Source organism: Misgurnus anguillicaudatus, chromosome 24 (genome assembly GCF_027580225.2).
Source record: "Misgurnus anguillicaudatus chromosome 24, ASM2758022v2, whole genome shotgun sequence".
Lineage (NCBI taxonomy): Eukaryota > Metazoa > Chordata > Actinopteri > Cypriniformes > Cobitidae > Misgurnus > Misgurnus anguillicaudatus.
Window position 1 is genome coordinate 21,646,189 of NC_073360.2, and position 19,248 is coordinate 21,665,436.

The window sequence follows — 19,248 nt, forward strand, 5'->3', positions numbered from 1 at the left end:
AAAATATAATTACGACGAGTAACGCTGGAAGCTAAAAATGCCTTTCATAGTTGTGGGCACCCTATGTCTTTGATCCACCTCTCTACATTGTTGCTATCCCATCGTGACTTGAAATGTATATTTATATTACATTTGGTAGATGCTTTTAACCAAAGCGACTTGTATGTTCCCTGCGAATCGTACGCATGGCATTTGTGCTGCTAGCGCAATGCTACCATTGGAGCTAAATATAAACAGCAAGGCACTGTTATTCAAAGCAAACATCACTGTAACCGTTTACAGAAAGGTCCACAATACTCTAAAATCACGTAACATCATAAGTGTGAATGTAATACCTGTATGTTTCAGCAAGAGGGCATCTGTTTAAAAAGTAGATAAGAGCTGCCTAGGCCTGCAAAAGCAGACACACCTGTACAATCAAACACTCTCCTAGAAATGAACTGAAACTCAAAGGTGTGCTGTGAATCTCTGACAGGTTTAATGCTCTGAAAATTCAATAAAAATAATAAAGACTGCTAAAATAAAGGTGACCCATAAACTGCAGTGTTATTGGGGATCACACATGCACCTGATATGTTACTCTCAAGCAACACCAGAATTTACCTGTAGTTTTTAGGTGTATTGTAAACTACTTAAAAAGTCATTTCATACATTCTTTCTTTCTTTATTCTACATGCCATTCCAGCATCTATGTCTATATTCATGGCGAGAACTGGTTAATCCATACACAAGTTGATCCACATATGTTAATCCATACACTAGGATGACCACATACGTCATCAAGGTTTATTATTTCAGGTTCTATTTCAGAAAACCAAGCGTTACATGTCAAGGTTTTTAACTAAAATGTGAGAACCTCGATGACATATACGAATTTCAGAAGGTGCACCCGAAATCCTGGCCAGAAAAATGGCATGTATTGTCACCCTACCATACACAGGTTGGGGGAAGGGCAATTTTGTATCTCCAATTCACCTAACTTACATGTTTTTGGCCTGTGGGATGAGTACTCAGAGTAAACCCACGTTGACACAGGAAGAACATGCAAACTCATCACAGAAAGGCCACCTGACCCACACTGTCAACAATAAAGGTACACAGCTGTCACTGGGGCAGTACTCTTTAAAAAAAGGTCCTAATATGTACCATTTTGGAAAAAATATGTATCTTTGATCTGCCAATATGTACCTTTGAAGTACTAATATGCACTCTTTGGGTATAAGGTGTACCTTTTTGAAAGGGTACTGTCCCAGTGACAACTTTTTTACCTCTATTTCTGAGAGTGTAACCGAAGCTCAAACCAGGCTACCCTTTATAAGTCTCAGTTTTATTTCTTGAGAACTCATGTTTGATTTAAATTAGGGCTGTCAAAAGATTAATTGCGATTAATCACATACAAAATAAAAGTTTGTGTCTGCATAATATATGCAAACACAGTATGTGTGTACTGTGTGTGTGTATATATTCTGTATATATAAATACACACATACATGTATGATTTAAGAAAAATGTTATTTAGTTATATTTTTTATTTATTTGTAATATAAAATATATCAATATATATATATATATATGTTTCTTAAATACACACATTAACGTGTGTGTATTCATTGAAGAGTTTCGTTGCAAAACGAGATAACTCCGTTTTTAAAAATTTTGTCAAAACATGTTTATTATTATGTTATTATTTTGTTTTATGGTGCTACTTAGCTGTATTTTTAAGTTAAGAAGGTTTAAATCAAAACAAACCAACTGCAGTTGAATTGATAGTAATTGGAATGCACAAACAAAAAACAAGATTTTTGAAAAATAAAAAAAATGGAGTTATCTCGTTTTGCAACAAAACTCTTCATATATATAAAATAATTACAGTGCACACACATAAATAATGCAAAAAACGTATGTGATTAATTGCGATGATTAATTGTAATGCAACCTATGCTGGGTTGTTTTAACCCTTCATTGGGTCAAAAATCCTGTAGTCAACATTTGAAGTGGATCAAAATAGTTAATCAAAGTTGTCCTAAGACAAGAACGGGTAATGGGTATTGGTTTTAAGAAAACGTTTATGAAAGGTTTAAATGTTGACTACTGTACATTAGGAAGGCTCCGATCGATCGGCCAATAACAGCATTAAATGACTCAATCTGTACTCGCTAAATTTGCCAATCTCATGAACTGATCTTTGTATCAATGTATATTTAATTCATACAGTAAAGACTGTGAAGTGTTATATTTTCATTACTTCTTGTGCTTATTTATTTGATTCTCTATTAAATTGCATATCAGCTTAAAGAATCGGTATAGGCATTGGAATCGGCCAATCACGAAGACAACAAATCGGTAATCAGTATCGGCTGCAAAATACCTGATCGGAACATCCTGTACATACATTTTCTAAGTTAAGGTAACCAAAAGACAGGGTTTGTCCCTTTTTGACCCAACTCTAGGTTAAAAATATCCCAGCTTTTTTAAAATTAATAGCAAACAAGCTAAATCATAGCTCTGAAGATTTGATAAAAGTTGCATTTATTTTGAATATAATTTGGTATCAAGGCAAGTTTTTGACCTCAGTAGTGATCTCCTCTGAAACTCTAAAAGAGACGCATGTGAAAGTACAGTACTGCAGGTGATAAAGCAGGAGAATTTTGCTCCATACAGTAGCTCTAAATACACTGTTGGGAAATAAGTGCGACATTAAAGACATCTAATTTGTGATTGCATGTTAAGGTATGGCAGTATTCTGTTCTAGATAAAACGCAGTAACTCATGTCAGTATAATTAATTTCAATTTGACAGCGTCGTGCTGGCCTTTGGGACCCAGGGCGACGAGTGCCCAGATCTCTCCCCACTGGAGCCTCACGTACCTCACCATGACCTTTAGATACATACCACTGCACATAGCAGACAGTACAAAGGGCACATGAGTGAACGCTCACACACTGAGCGCCTGCTGACACAGCCACCTTCCCAGCGTCACGTGGGATGAGCTATTCTATAAGCTCCGTCACTCAGGGAGACCAGCTGACCGGGATATTCTGGGATGGCCTGTAGAATCAGACAGCCCAGATCTGAACCCTAAATGCTCTTTAACCTCTTCAGAGAGTCTTCAAGTTCAACAGCAAGATCATTCCACAAGCCAAAGACTTAACACTAAAGATACTGGAAGTAATACTGTCCAAGTGTGGCATTACTTAGCAGACAAACAGGTCACCTTATACTGCCACAAACCTATTAGTCATCTACAAGTGTTACAAGTTAGACACGAAATGCCTTGCGTTTTGTCCTTAATAATCGCCGAAACAGATCAAATGGAGTTATGTGAATAAAGAACTGGCAGTGCTTTCTTAACCATTACTCAGAGAGCTTTTAAGTTTTTCTTTTTTTTAAGAAATCAGAACCAAAGCTATCCTTGCTCGGTAGAACTAATTTGTAGTAAGCAAGGCCCTTTGACCTTCTCAAAAGTAAAATTTAGAAATTGTTCCCTCCCGGGCCCCTAGAATCGTTTCCACCTTTCACCCAACAAGCTACCCCATGTTTGTTAGTCATATCCTAATGTCCCAAATGCAAATCCTCTTCATATAAATCACCAACATTTCATTACTGCAGTATAAACTCCACCTCAAAGACACCCATCCAGGCCTTTTTTGACAGTTGGATGAGCAGAGCATTCATATACGCAGCTGTTAGCTCAATGTACCACAAGAGTAACAGTAGAGAGGAGTTGTCTCGGGGGAGCACGCAGCGTGTGGTGTGCCGGGGTCCCGCTGGTCTCTGGGGGGAGCCGTGTGGAACCGAGTCAGAGCCAGACACGTGTTCGGAGACCAGAGACTGAAGCAGCCGGCCGCAGGGCTAAGCCAAAGCTGGGATGCATTATCACTCTCCTCCATGCGGAGAGCCAAAGCAAAAGGTCCACTAAACAGCCCACTCTTCAGAATCTAGGCAGCGGGGTAGTTGTCTTCAGTGTTTATGTAGCAGTGTTACAGAGGTATGTGAACCATGTGACTCCAGTTATTGCAAAACACGTGAACTCCACCTTTGGATACCCTGACTGGGAAACAGAAAAAGGTTTTTCCTCCACCAAAACTTCATTTAATGATGATGTCAAAATTTACTCATGGCCACTTAATAGTACTTGATGGTTATCTTTGGTTGAAACAGGGATTAGTGGATAGTTTCTTAGAAGGAGAGCACGTTTCTCCTTTTGTCTATACACTCCTAAAAATAAAAGTGGTTGCAAAAAAGAACCACTTTTGGTTCCTCAAAGAACCTTTCAGTCCTTAAAGGAAAACACCACCGTTTTTCAATATTTGACTATGTTCTTACCTCAACTTAGATGAATTAATACATACCTATTTTTTTTTAATGCGTGCACTTAATCTAAGTACAGCGCGTCGTGAATGTGTTAGCATTTAGCCTAGCCCCATTCATTCCTTAGGATCCAAACAGGGATGAATTTAGAAGCCACCAAACACTTCCATGTTTTTCCTATTTACAATGCACCAGTGGCTCTATATGGTGTTAAATATGGTTATGTCATCAAGTAAATCTTTATAAATGAATGGGGCAAGTACACACAGATCTCTGACGTTAATACCGTGAGCTGTAGGGTGTGGATGCAGACGAAGAGCACGTGACAGCTCAGGTAAGACCCAAGAGGAGTTTCTTGCACTGAAATCTCATCAGACCCACCCAGTCGCACTCACTGACCTCCACCAAAGCAAGCACAGCCTTTCCCATTGAAAAATAGGTCAATTAGCCACAAGAAAGAGAAAGAGCGTGAGAGAGTTTGAGGGAGCGTGAGTACACACAGGAATGCCAGAGAGTTTAAGAAAATGATAAAAACCTTTGCATCTTTTCTGGGGCTTTTGACAATTTACCCAAGTATGCAGGTAACTGGCTCATAAAGATTTTAAAAGGTGGTTCCTAACAGAAATGGTTACCCTTAAGAAATGAATCAGGTGTGTGACGAAAAAGCAAAACAACGCCATTAAAAGTAAGTTCATGTTGCAAACTTGACTGAAGCATGCATAACATTTTATTCGTTTTTTTCTCGACTCAGAGGACCTTTCCAGCCCGATTTAAGCTGTAAATACTACAAAATAGCTTTCCATAACTAAACATTATATAACTTTATAACCGACCACTGTCTGCCAAGACAGAACAACTGTCAAGAGAGCAGCAGTGGGTCAGTGTGGGAAACATCGCTGTTCTTTCATTAAACAATAATGCTAAGCCTCATACCATCCTGCTGTTGCCATGTCACCCTGTTCACATGGACACACTGTACTCTTTACATGTGTGTATCTGAGTGCCAGTTATGAGGTACAATGAAAGTGCGTTTAGCTATAAATTAGCGTGGTATAGTGACATGGTACAAATATGGTAAAAGATTGCGACACCATGGTACTTTGAATGATGACCATATTGAGTAATCATTACACTGTTAGACTTAACTGTAATTTCTACAGTTACTTACCACAAAATGCCCAGTAAAATACCATAATTTTATTTTCCAGTTCATTACTGTAATGTGCATTGCATTATGGGTGTTAACATTTAATTTACAGTGATTTACTGTATTTTTTTAATTTGCAGTAGACTGCTGTAAAACAACAGCGGTAGTGCTACTGTAGGTGAATAAAACAGTGTTATAGAAGCATATAAAATGGAAAAATAAAATATCTCTATGAAATGAAATACATTTTATTTGTTATGCTTTTAACTAAGAAAAAGAAACCCAAGGTTAGACCAGAAAGAGAAAACGGGAGAGTGGCAGAATAAAAGGAAGGATGAGGATCAATATTGGGCCAGTGTTCGCTCGCGGGCGTGAACTAGAGGAGGAGGGTGCAATCTTTTTTTTATGTGAATTTTGCTGGAGGCTACAAGTGGGTTTGATTCCCCTTTAAGGCAATTTATTTTTTTAAACTAGGTTACAGTATTATACTGTATTATACTGTAAAATGGAACTGCGGTAAGGGGCAAAGTTGCCAGTGAGTTACCGCATACAATAAAAAGTCTAACAGTGTACCATATTAATTACAAATAAATATAATACCTGTCATATTTTATTTTAATTGGTTAAATGTTTCAGGAACAGTACACTGTAAAAAAATTCAGTAGAAATTACAATGTTATTGGAGCTGGGTTGCCGGTAATTTACCGTAGATTTAAATTTATGTTATCTTCTAGCAAGAGTTTGTTCAAAGTTAAATACATTTTAAATATTAACAAGTCTTTATCTTTACAGAATAAAACTATACAATAACAGCCTCATGCAAAGCATTCTGGGAACCAGAAATCATCATCAACCTTTTTCTGTTTTTTGCTTCAGATTTTGTTTCCCAGAATGTTTTTGACTTGTAAATGTTTAATGTTCATTTTACTTTGAACAAAATGTTGCCAGTAAATAACATAAATTTAAATCTACGGTAAGTTACCGGCAACCCAGCTGCAATTTCTACGGAATTTTTTTACAGTGTAGATACTGTTTTTATTTGGCTAATTTATTGTATATTTTTTATCTGAATATTTTCTTAATCTAGTAATATAACGTTCCAAATACAGCCTACAAAAAAATATTTTTACTGTTAGTAGCACTTATATACTAAAATGTGACCCTGGACCACAAAACCAGTCATAAGTCGCATGGGTATATTTTAGCAATAGCCAACAATAATTGTATGGGTCAAAATTATCAATTTTTTATTGACAAAATCATTAGGGTATTAAGTAAAGATTATGTTCCTTGAAGGTATTTAGTAAATTTCCTAGCGTAAATATATCTTAAATTAATTAATCATTCGTAATATGTCGCTAAGGAGTTAATTTGGACAACTTTAAAGGCCCCCCTTAAATTCCAGATTTTCAAATAGTTGTATCTAGGCCAAATATTGTCATAACAAACCATACATCATTAGAAAGCATACTTATTCAGCTTTAGATGGTCTATAAATCTCAATTTACAAAATTTACCCTTATGGTCCAAGGTCACACATATACTGTTTATATGACAATCTCAGACTTTTTTGCTTATCTTAAATCCTACAGTTTTTACTGTTATGGTTCGGTTGTTTTTGCAGTTGGTACTGTTAATATTCCTGTACTTTTTAATAATACCATAAATCTTATTTCAGTGGTTCTCAAACTTTTTCACCATTCGGCTCACCTTTTGTTGGATGCATCCCTTTATGTCCCACTCAAACTTTAATTTGAATAAAAATTCATACTAATTTCTACAATAAAGTTCATATTTCTCTAAAGTTTAATTTATGATAGCTTAATATTTCATAAAATTTCATAAAATTGTCCCCCAGTTTGAGAATTACTATTCTATATTTATACATACACCTCTTTTATTTGCATGTACTACTCTGTATTTGGCTACTGTGAAGCTGCTTTGCTACGATGGCAAAATTGTAAAAAAAAAAACTTGAGTTAAATTGTACATAGCTTAACCCTGGAGAACCCAAGAACCCTTCTCTTAGCATCAATTAACAAATTTGACCCGTGGGTTCTCCAGGGTTAAAAACAAAAGATAAAATAAAAATATGAATAGTTCAGGTGACCAAAAGCTTTTTATTTTTAGTTTACCCTTAATCTATATAAATCCTATAATTATTTGTACCGTTTAAAAGCGTATTTTGGAAGCTACTGTGGTGTATTTTCATATAAACAGCATGTCAAACCAGACTGTGGTTAGTTGCTTTACATATCGGTCAGACAATCTCTTCCTGTGTAGGATAACGAGCTGCAATGTCCAGACCTTTTTACTCAAATGTCTGGTTATGTGAGACTAGACTAACCCTGACTGACAGGACCGTAACCACGGTAATCAAATGGGGAGGTAAGACGGCAGTTGCAATAAGAGTTTTATCATTCAAGCAACTGTACTACGCATTCAAGCTCTTTAACAGAGTGACATAAAAGGCACAGTGAAAGCAGGGAGCAGCTCGCCAGTAAAGGAGGGAATAAAGAGGAGACGTGCACCGAGGCATCATGTCCATTTAATGAGATTGTCTAGCTTGTGCAGTTCCCCGGTCAGACTTTCCATGGAATTACATAACCAGACTTTAAGCGGAGAAGGGAATCATCTGGTGGACAGGTCCTGGGATGATGTCACTGCTGGGATTAGGCATGAAAGTACATGGAAGAATGATGATTAAAAAAATAACTGTGACCCTCTAATACACTAATAAAAATGGTAGGTTGTTTAAACCCATGGTTGGGTCAAGTACGGGCACTTAATTGAACCCAATAGTTAGGTTTGCCATTATTTACCCAACTACACTCCAATCCAGCCATGGCTCAAAAAGAGACGAACCCAGATGGTTGGATTGTAATTTACATACCCTGTACACAATTGGCTGTAATTATGCAGCTGGTTGCCAGTAACATGTAGAAGATAAAGACTGAAAATATTTCATGTTCATTTAACTTTCAACAAACTGTTGCCAGTAAATAACATAAATGTAAAATTTACAGTAAGTTACTGGCAGCTAGTTGCCAGTAATACTGTAATTTCTACAGATTTTTTTTACGGTGTATGCAGAGTTGTTTTAACCCATTGTTATGTCAAATACAAACATTTTCTGGGTCAATTTAACCCAAAAGCAGGGTCCAATGCTAGGTTGAAAGTACTCCAGCAATGAATATGATATTGACAATTTGGTTATTGTAGTATTTTACTTTATATATTCAAGGAACACCACTGACCTTATTTAACCCATTTCCTAATATTCCTCCCATCTATTTCTGGATCTGCCGGCTACATCGTACCATATGCATCACAGTGCTTCATTTAACCAAGAGGCTAGTTAGTCATACATTGGTGGGTGTACATATGCTCTGAGTCATCAGGTCCACAGACACACGACAACATATGGGATTTTCCAGCAGTATCTAATGAATTCACCAGACTGTGGGGAGCGGCTAAACTGTAGTCAAAGGAACTGGACATAAACCTTTTGAGAGGGCTGTTAGTTCATTTTTTTTTTTTTTTAGGGGAAATGGAAGTCCTAACATATTTATGGGAATAGGGGCAACATAATACTAAGGGCTTTAGTGCTTATATATGCATATATTTGTGTTAAATTATAATAGCTCTGCGTTCATTAAAAATGCACCAGATAGCATTGACATGGCCTCCTCACTGTAAGAAATACTTTGCTGCCTTAAAATTTTTTGTTGAATCAACTCGGATTTTCAAGTCATTTCAACTTACAATTATTTATCTTGACTATATGAGTTGTTATAACTACAGGTGAGTTGTTATAACTTATAAAATTAAGTTTTGACTTTTCTCAACTATATTTTATAAGTTGTGACAACTCATCTCTCTGTTGACATGACTTGTAAATCTGAGTTAATTTAACAAGGACAGCACATGAAGTTTTGGCACTTAGCCCGAACCATTGTATTTTTGCTGTGAAGTTTGTTGTAAAAAGCAAGACACATAATTTTGGAAAATAGCAAATACCATTGACAGCGTCAACCTTGAAGATAAAAAGCAAAGTACATACTTCAATCCTCACCAACACATGACTGTTTCTCAATACTAAAATTATATTTTCTAAGCAGCTTAACAACGCCTATATGACAGTAAACATCATAACCGTTGAATGTTTTTTTCTAAACTATGATTTTCTTTCTGCTGCCTCAATTCATGAAGAACAAGCAGTCACATGTCTCAAGACGTTGTACAGTACCGCATTGACAAGCGGCACAGTGTGTAATCAAACTGGTTACATGATATCCACTAGGCAACAGGTAGACTGTGGTACATTGACCTGGTGAAAAAGGCACCACCACAAGCCTACGGGCAAAGGTCGGGCAGGATTGTGGGATGCTGGAACAGTGTTGCAACACGGATGTTTCGTCAGGTGAATGATCTCCTGCTTGCCGAGAACTCAAGATAATCCGTTTAAGCAGCTTTCACCCTGTGTAGAGGGGAATTTGGATGATTGAAAAACCCCTTCGCACCACATTTAGGACTGTTCTCTTTCACCGTCCAGGCAGCCCATGTGGTCTCATCAGTGCATCCAAATGGACTTCGGTTTCAGGAACAGATTTTTGTATGATAGTGGAACGCAGTGTGCGAAACATGCTGTAACAATGAATTTAAATTTTCCAAATTCATGCCAATATTCAAATCCGAAGTCGTTCCAGATGCATTCGCCTTTGCAAAACAATGAATTGAAACAACAAATAGAAAGTTAAAAAGCAAACATGTGACTCATATTGATTGCAGAACCATCACTGCATGTGTGCTTTCAGCTTCAGTTTAATATATTTGTTAAAGGGCTAATGCACCCATCAACCTGTTGCAGTCACTTTAATGTATACTTAACTTTTGCCATTTGGTTTAGATTTTGCACTTGAGGCTTTGCTGCAACTTTCAAACTTGGGCTCCACATTTATATTTGTGCATGCCTGTTTTTTTTTGTAAAAATATAAAAAATATTGTGTTTTGACTGATCGTGATTTCAATTAGGACCTCTATAAAAAGTGGTGGGAAAGAAGATCAGAAGGTGACTTTTTTTGAATATGAGCTATGAGTAATGTAGCTCAAACGGCAAAAGATTATCGGCACTAATATGAGACGCTGCCTACAGTTTCAGGAACTGTGACTCGAGACAAACCAGGATGTACTCTTGCTCGCCTTTGTTGAATCATCAATGAACATTAAACATTCATTAAGAACTTAAGCTCGAGCAAACTATTAATAAAATACATCGCAAATAAACCACAGGAGGCGAATTTCCCCAAAGCCTTTTTATTTCACTCTCTGATCTGCATTACATCATTAAATCACATATCACATTGATATCCACTATAAAAAAAATAGTAAATGAGTTGGAATGGGAAGTTCTGACAATAAAATACTTTCCAAAGCCTAAGTGCACCTGCACAGACAGACAGAGCTTAAGAAGAGCCGAGACAACGACCCTCAACAATCTTTTAATGCACTTGTGGAGAGATTGACATTAGACTAGAGCGGATCACGTAGGCAATCTTCTCCTATGACCTGAAGAAGCCCTTGCGTGGAGGTCAGAGCCATACGTAAGGTACAGTCACATGTAAAACATGTGGTGTGCTCTTATCTAAGTTTATAAAATTAAAGGTCAAGAACAGATGAATTCCTGATGGAGAGAGAAAAGACGAACCATATTTCCGTAGCGCAGCATCTGGTTCTCCTAAATTGCGAGAATATTCTCATTTTTCATCTGGCGGGGAGGATTTAGAAAGCACACATTTTCATATCCTGTTTTCGGCATCGAAGCTATAGCCTTGGGGTAATGTTTATGGCTCGTCTAGGGTCAAGCGATGTGCCGAGGGTGTACTGTATGGAGGTCTGTATGTGTATACGAAGTTTGACCAAGGTCAGATCTGTACATAATGTGCACAGCCAGAACAAACAAACTGAAAATCATATTTGTGTCACAAAACAGTCTGAAGGCAAAAGGAAGTTACATACGCACTGCAAGCTTTTATCAGTCATTCCCTGGAGGAACTATGAAACTTTCAACACGCAAACCTGGGCGTGTATCCAGAATACATAGATTACATGTACTGTATGAGAACAGTTCATTTAGTATTTGCTAAGAATGTTAAAACAAAACTAGTGTCGTCTTCATCCATCTTCCTTATCTTGTGCTAAAGCAGCACAGTAAGATGGCCACTTCTTTCAGCTCTGAATGCCACTCCCTTCAAGCTCCACTCCCAAATAAGGGCAAGGGAACCACACCGGTCCAGGAATGTTGCTGAGTCAGCACGGACCCGCTCAGTATCCTTTTGTTTACGCCTGAGATGAATGAATAGCCAAGCTTACGTGAGCTGAGGTTGGGGGAAGATTGCTGGAGACAAATGTGGAATCCCGTTCAATCCGGGATTGCTGGAAAAAGGAAGGCATGAGCCCACAACGCCTTTACCTTTGGATTGCCACCTCTGATGTGCCAGGAAATAGCCAACCACAACAGTTCTTCAGCTGGCAGCTTTAGCTGGTATACAAGGACATAAAGCTTGCCAGTGAAGAACTGCTGCAGGTCAGCCAAGAGGCTCCTCAGAGTTCCCGGTACTCCACAAAAAAATGTAGACACAAGGCGTGGCAGGACCTGCGTGGATAAAAAGAAAGAACAAGAAAATGTGTGAGGTCCACAAAGCCAAATTAAGACAAACTTCATCTAGGCAAGAATCAAATGGTGATTTTACAAGTAAAACATTTTGAGTATCATCTCCCACGACCCTTATCAAACTGCTTTAAACAGTTTGAAAGCTAAAAACAGACAAGAGTGGAAAAACTGAAACATGCTGTGACTGATAAGAGGATATTTGGATAAAAGTTAAAACAGTGGCTTTCCAATTTTTACTGGCACAACCATGCAGACGATAGAGACAGAGAGAGCAGTTGAGTCATGTGCCTTCTGCCCCAGAGGTATTGCAGTCCTGCTACCGCTTCAGCATCCATTCACTCAGCTCAGCTCCTGTCTATAATTGAGTACAGATAGATCCACTCCCTGTGCACCGGACCAAAGCTTTTGATCATGCTAACACTGTTATGTAGAGAGGCTATGCATGGCAATAAAACTCTCTCTTTATTCCAGTGACTTAACATTTACTTTCAAACACATTGTTACATTTTACCACAATAAGAAATCTCTTGTGCAGCCAAAAGTCAAGCCATTCATTCTCCTCTTAGGGAAGTACGTGAAGTATGGTTTCATTTCCTCTGAATGTTTCTTCTTTCACAGACAGACAGTCTCCAGGTCTTGCTGTCCCATTGATCTGCACTGCCCTAAAGGTAGCTGTAAAGCTCTGCGCTTTGTCGGCAGTTTAAGGATGAGCGCTAGACGCGCACAGCCTTGTGAACCCAATGACCCTGCTGAACGATGGTAAAAGGGCCAACTGGATTTGGACTCGACACTCCCTACACAAGAACACAAACATTGAACTTTCCTTCCTCTTTCTTTCACTCCCTCTCTCACACATAGAAACACCCAGGGTGCATGGAACGGGGGGCTCGGGACAGGTCTTAAAAGTTCATATACACAGGGTTTTCACACAAGTTAAGGTCCATATTTTAAGGTCATTGCATAATTTGCTCACACACGTGATTTTGACGCAACAAGAGTAATCTGCTCATAGCTGCCCTATAAAGAAACAAAGGCAATGGAGTGACCGAGAAAAACAAACGGTCAATGACGAAAATCACATTCGGGAGCATCTCCCCCCTTCTGCTGGGTCTTAAGCGTGTTGTTATCAGACACCAAGGCGGCTGAATCGTCCTTTGTCTGAAGCCAGAGATAAGATCCTTCTATGTCCAGGACACTGCAGACAGGGAGGGCTGACGGCTTTGGTTACAAGACTTAAACACAATCACAAACCACCGTCTAGAATCACTTCTATATAATCATACTATAATGTGCGACACCCATGCATTTAGCCCAACGAATGAATGGCACAGGCAAAACTGCTGGGTAACATGTATTTATGGAAAAGTCAAACACTCTCCAACCTGCTTTATTCTATTGGGACAAAAAAATCCTTATTATATGTTGCTGTGTGGATTTTCAGTGGCCGTTGCATGGCCTTTGATGTCTTCACCCAGTCAAGACACTTAAAGGAATATTCCGCTTTTATAAATAATTTATAAATAATTTCTAATAATTTACTCACCCATGTCATTCTAAATGTTTGTCGAGAACGCACAGTAACATGTGACCTTTCGCCCATGATTATGTAATACGCAAGGTCACACTGACGCATTACATGGCTAGTGCAAGGCGAGTTGTTGTTTAAAAGTATTTTTTTTGCTGAAAATGACAATCGTTTCGATAGTATGGTACATTCATACAGGGCGAAAGCGTTAACGCTTGACGGAAGGCTTGTCTGAACCGTGGCCAACAGCCAATCACAGTGGCCGCAACACATGCTCAGGTCTTGCTTAAACATAATTGGCTAGCTCACAATAGGTAATTTGGCTAGCTCACAAAAGGCGATCTGATTGGCTGACACACGCATTGGCCCTTGAAAAGTTGAGAAATGTTCAACTTCTGCCGCGAGCATCGGCAGTGACGTGACGGCAACAGATCCACAATTCAGTTCGGCATCGCTTGACGTCACCCATTAAAAGTAAATGAGAAGTGTTAATACTTATCCCTCGTGTGAATGTACCCTTATGCCTCGCCTGGGATCGTTTAGAGCCCTTTGAAGTTGCATTGAAACTGTAAACTGTTGAGGTCCACTAAAATCCATTATGGAGAAAAATCCTGGAATGTTTTCCTCACAAAAACTTAATTTCTTCTTGACAAAGAAAAACATAAACCTTGGATGACATGGGGGTGAGTAAATTATCAGGATTTTTCCATGAAAGTAGAGTATTCCTTTAAGGCTTGGTACCGAGTGGTCAGCACTGAACACAATTGAGCATACAATATATAAACTCTCACTGTCTAACATACACTCTGACTCACTGACATACACAAACACACAATGCCTGAAAATCCTGTCACGCAGAACACTGTGTTCCCAAGGAGTGATTGATCGTAAAGCCGTGGAACCTTCCCAAACAATTACAGTCAGGCCGCTCCAGAAGCCAAGGGAAACCGAAGAGGCATGCGCTCCTCTCGTGTGTTTCCATCCTACAGACTCTACACAACTGCAATAACCTACCATGAAACCATTTCATATGAACCACTTATTTAAAGAGTGGAGGTAAAACACCTTTCTTTTTATCTCCGCATCTTCAATGCACTCAAATTCTTGCGTCTGAGACTTCAGCTGTCTAACAATTGCGTCCAAGGACGGCAGCTTGCTCACGTCACCAGGAGATATTAAACAGCTTGAGTGCCAGATGAGTGCCTTTCAATCCAATTGGCAAAGGCACAGAGTTCAGAGTTGAGTCCTGTGTTACCCAACATCTAAAAGACAACTGGACGTCACATTTTCAAAGTGAGCATACACCCTTTGTCTAAACAGAAGCTGGGCGGATACATGCAGATCCTTCAACAAACATCCCACTCATAAATTGTTACCGAAGTGAGCTGCGGATCAATGCATTAGTCATGCCCTTCAGCAATAATCGAGACGTGACTAATGGGCAGGGTGGAAGAGAGATCTTTAATTAAAGTCTCCAAACAGAAACCCCGCAAGGTCATTTCTGAGCTGAGATAATGATTATTAAGGAACACCGGCTTTAAAGGTGCAAATGGCACTAGTTGGAGGTCGGTGGTGCAGATGTTACATTCCTGTCATGCCTGTCCTGTCAAGAGGGAGTACAGTCGAGAAAATGAGAGGAGAACGAGTGAACCACACCCAGCGGTTGAAACGCAGGAAGGTCTCTCGTCTTTCTGCTACAGCGAAAAAATGTGAGGTTGGAACCATAAACTGGCTGAACGCAGTAAGAATCTCTGGAAGGAAACCGCTAAAGCCCTGAGGGATAAGGGAATCCATTTTAGTTATGAAATGCCACATGACACAGCATGCAAACGGATCATCTGCATGTGGGGAGAACGTCCCGTCCTTTACAACTACGGCTTCAGAACCTGTAGCACGGTTATATGAACCCGATGCGCCTTTGCGAGCATGCTGCATATTTTATTGGAAGACTTTGCCACGTCAAGCTGGTTCTTGAGCGGAGAAACACAAAAGATTACATCTAAATGGAAATGGCCAAATTTCACAGATGCAATGGAGGTGAATACACTTTTTCTGTGTGTCACACAACCTGTGCATTATTCACCATCCTTTACATGTGCATTGAGCAGCACGTCCACTTGCGTCTCGGTTCCATCTTTAATCAAACATAGCTGTGCATGCGCCTGGCTCTTTGAAAAGCCCAGCAATCAGAGCAGGCCGCCATTCCAACAGCGATGCTTCAAATGCTGAGACGGCTTCTGTAATTCTGCCATGAATCACCGCATGAGTCAATCGGCAGGCAGGCGACAGTAAAAAAAAATGGAGTGTGCCGACATTGAGAAATTGATGCCATTCACTAATGCACAGATGAAAAGACTGAAAACCTCCAGATGTCAGGAAGAGTAAGAGATGGAAATAAATGCACCTGTACCTAAGGGCTTTTTGATGAAGCTGGTTTGTTTGTGAAGAAAAGGTAATAAACAGGAAGACTTACCAAGGGCTCGTCCGGTTCACAGACGTCACACATACATCCTGCCCCTCCGTTTGTGAAGACACAACCCCCATTAGCCTCCCAGACTTCATGGCGGTACGTGGGAATGCGTCCTGCCAACCCAGAAATTATGAAGTGAGCATGATAGTGTGTGTTTACAGGTCAAGACACACCAATCTTTATATATAACACAATCAAAAAGAGCACAGCCACACTAAACAAGTCAAGTAAAGCGCTTAAGGACAGTAATTTAAGCTTTAAATGTCTAGCCAAGGAATGACTATAAAAGTACATGCAGAAAGATCGTAATAATTCATCAGAAAAGAAAAGGGGTGTCGTCACATTTGCATACAAGCCCCACCTATTCACCCCAGAACCAGGAATCTACGTGATCAAAGATGCCAGTAACACAAGAGGCCAGAAATTATTAGATTTTGTTTAACGTGAGAGCCGCATCTCACTCTTGCTTTTGACATCCAAGACGGACTTCATACCTAAAACCGCTGCTCAACTTCCTCCAAAACCGTTTGATATACAAGAGGAAATTCCAGCTGGTTTATACAATGGAAATGACTGTGGGGCAATGCGAAAGCACAGCAGCAAAGCCATTTCAAGAATTCAGCAATGAGAGGCGGGGTTTCTATAAATCTCTAAAGGGAGCTCCATAGACCCACATGTAGCCAGAGGAAATAGTGGGAGCACTGAGAGACTTTACCAGGATGAAGAGCATCCCACACATATGCTTATAGGGACTCGACTGACCAGCATGAATGGAGTTTGCCAACACCACACAACACATACACAAAAACACGCTCTATATGTGCATATCTGAACTGCAATGGCTGCCATATGCTACGAGGACATGAGGGAAGAAACTGAGGGAAGTTCTTGCGTTCTTTAACTTGTTCTTCTGAAATGCAGATTGCTGCAGCAAAGAATGCTGAACATCTGTACAAGATTAAAGAGGCTTCAGGTTTATAAAGCTAAGAAAAAAACATTTAACCAAATTCTGTGACAGAGAGAGAGAGATATGACAGATTACTATTAGGGTCAAAGAAACATAATGAAATCAACTACGAAGTGCAACACTCCTTGCATATGTGTGCATCTTCCTCCTCGCTGTCATAGTTCTGACAAGAGTCACAATTTTATGTAGGAACATTCTGCATTAGAAGCAAAGAGAAAATTGCCATGTAATGAAAAAGGAAACCCAGGCACGATGGCAGCTGGTAAACCATGAATAAGCACAAACTAAAATGAAGCTTCTTTCATTACGTTGGCCGTTGTAATGACAAAGCATTGCCTGTTCCCCCACCCCACCCTCCACGCTCTGAATCTCAGCTCACAATGTTAGCAGCGATCACGGACCGGCAGCTGCCTCTCCCAGCACAGCAAAAAGCAAGCATGTCAGTCATGCTTAACAGTGTGCCATGAGACAACATTCATTTAATACTGCGCGATTGTTATTAGATAACACTGCAAAAGATTGGTTACTCATTACCCAAGCGCAACTGATTTGGCAACAGGATGCAGTATCGCAATCAAAAGTGACGCAAAGCGCAGCGCAAAAACTGCGATTTCGACTGTTTATATTTACACACAGACGCAGTTCATCGCCGGCACTTACTGAAAGACAAAATATTTCCTAAGGAAACAGTGATGGAATTATGCTCAACAGGTTTATCCCTCCCCCTCTCTCCCTCACACACACACACACATTTTTGTTCTCGCTTGCCCCTTTCCATTGCATTTTCAGGAGTACTTTCCGTTGGTCTAGTCTCTGTGCCACGCATTCTTGGGATGCCTGGTACATATGGTATAAATTCCATTCTGTCTGCAGAGGCCCTCCATGCTGTCTGAGATACGCTGTGCTGGACTGACTCCACCCTCCGATGGAGCCGGGCCAGCTCACACTCTGTGCTGCTGATGTGAACTGATCGGCTGCCTCGAGAGAGAGAAAGAGCTGCAACAGGTTTTAAAATGAACCGTTTTCATGCAGACTTTAAATAACATGCTCAGTCGGTATACCCATGTGTGCTTTCTTGTATGTTCGCTGTGCACCAGGGACAGAAATTCAATGAAGAACAATAGCACGAAACCCCAAAGTGGGTCACAGTGTGGAACATAAATACCTGCAGCCTATTTAATCAAAGAAAGCTTATATAGGTCCAACAGGGTAGACATCATGACTAAACTCACTCTGGGAGTCTGCAATACGTCGACAGTGCCGAAGCTATGGTATTGCCAAAGTAAAATAAAATGACAGAATTGCATGCACGAAAGTAAATCGAACACATTATCTATAACGTTACCGACGCCGGGTCAGTAAATAAGCCGTGCTTTGCTCGAAGATAGCGACAAAAATGCATACCAAAGCTCTGCAGGCTTATTTCCAGAGACCTGAGTGGACAGCATTTGGTCCCACAGGACTGCGGGGCTGCACAGACGGGAAGCTCCACTGTCCTTGAGACAACAGCAGACCTTCTTCTGAGATCCTTTCCTCCCACACTCAAGACAACTACAGCCACCTGCCAAACAGGCAAATCACTGTCGCAGCCGAGCAAAAATCCTACTCACAGTCTGTGCGCCACAATTGCCGCAACAAATACGGATGCAATGGGGGAATGTATGCCAAAAATCCTGAAAATGCTCTCGAATCCCCAAATGATAAAGACAAAACGTAATGTCAAAGAGACAGAACAGCAATAAGCGTGTAAAATTAAGGGTGTGGCTTATGTCTCAATGCCATGACATTACTTTACGTCCACGCATACAGTTGTCCAAGCTCTATGCTCTCAGCACCGCTCTTACAAAATCCCTCTAACTGATCATGCAAGTCTAGGTACTCTAGGGTCAAGGTTAAACAGGAAGTAAAACATTACAACAAACAATTACAAAGTTTCATAGTTAAAACAGCACTGATAAAATGCCAAAAACCACAAAGAGGAAGCAAAAACCTTTAGTAATCAAAGCCTCTCTACTGATTTCTTCGTTCAGTAGACGGGTAGTATCAGACACTATTGTTAAATTTCTGTATCAGTCTTCTCGGCTAAGATTTAGATTAGGAAAAAATTTGCAGAGCAAAACACTTCACTGACGTTTAGATGCACAAGCATTTATCA

The 19,248-nt window shown here is 39.8% G+C and overlaps 1 protein-coding gene and 1 long non-coding RNA gene across 2 annotated transcripts in view; both read right to left on the reverse strand.

Moving 5' to 3' along the window:
• Positions 1 to 19,248, reverse strand: part of aipl1 (aryl hydrocarbon receptor interacting protein-like 1) — a 32,379-nt gene that overhangs the window by 9,967 nt on the left and 3,164 nt on the right. The gene's annotated exons all lie outside the window — the stretch shown is intronic.
• On the reverse strand, positions 7,988 to 10,178 carry LOC141361465 (uncharacterized). Its single transcript, XR_012367561.1, has 2 exons — positions 8,716 to 10,178; positions 7,988 to 8,124 (listed from the first exon to the last, which is right to left on the reverse strand). It is a non-coding gene; the product is annotated as an uncharacterized lncRNA (long non-coding RNA).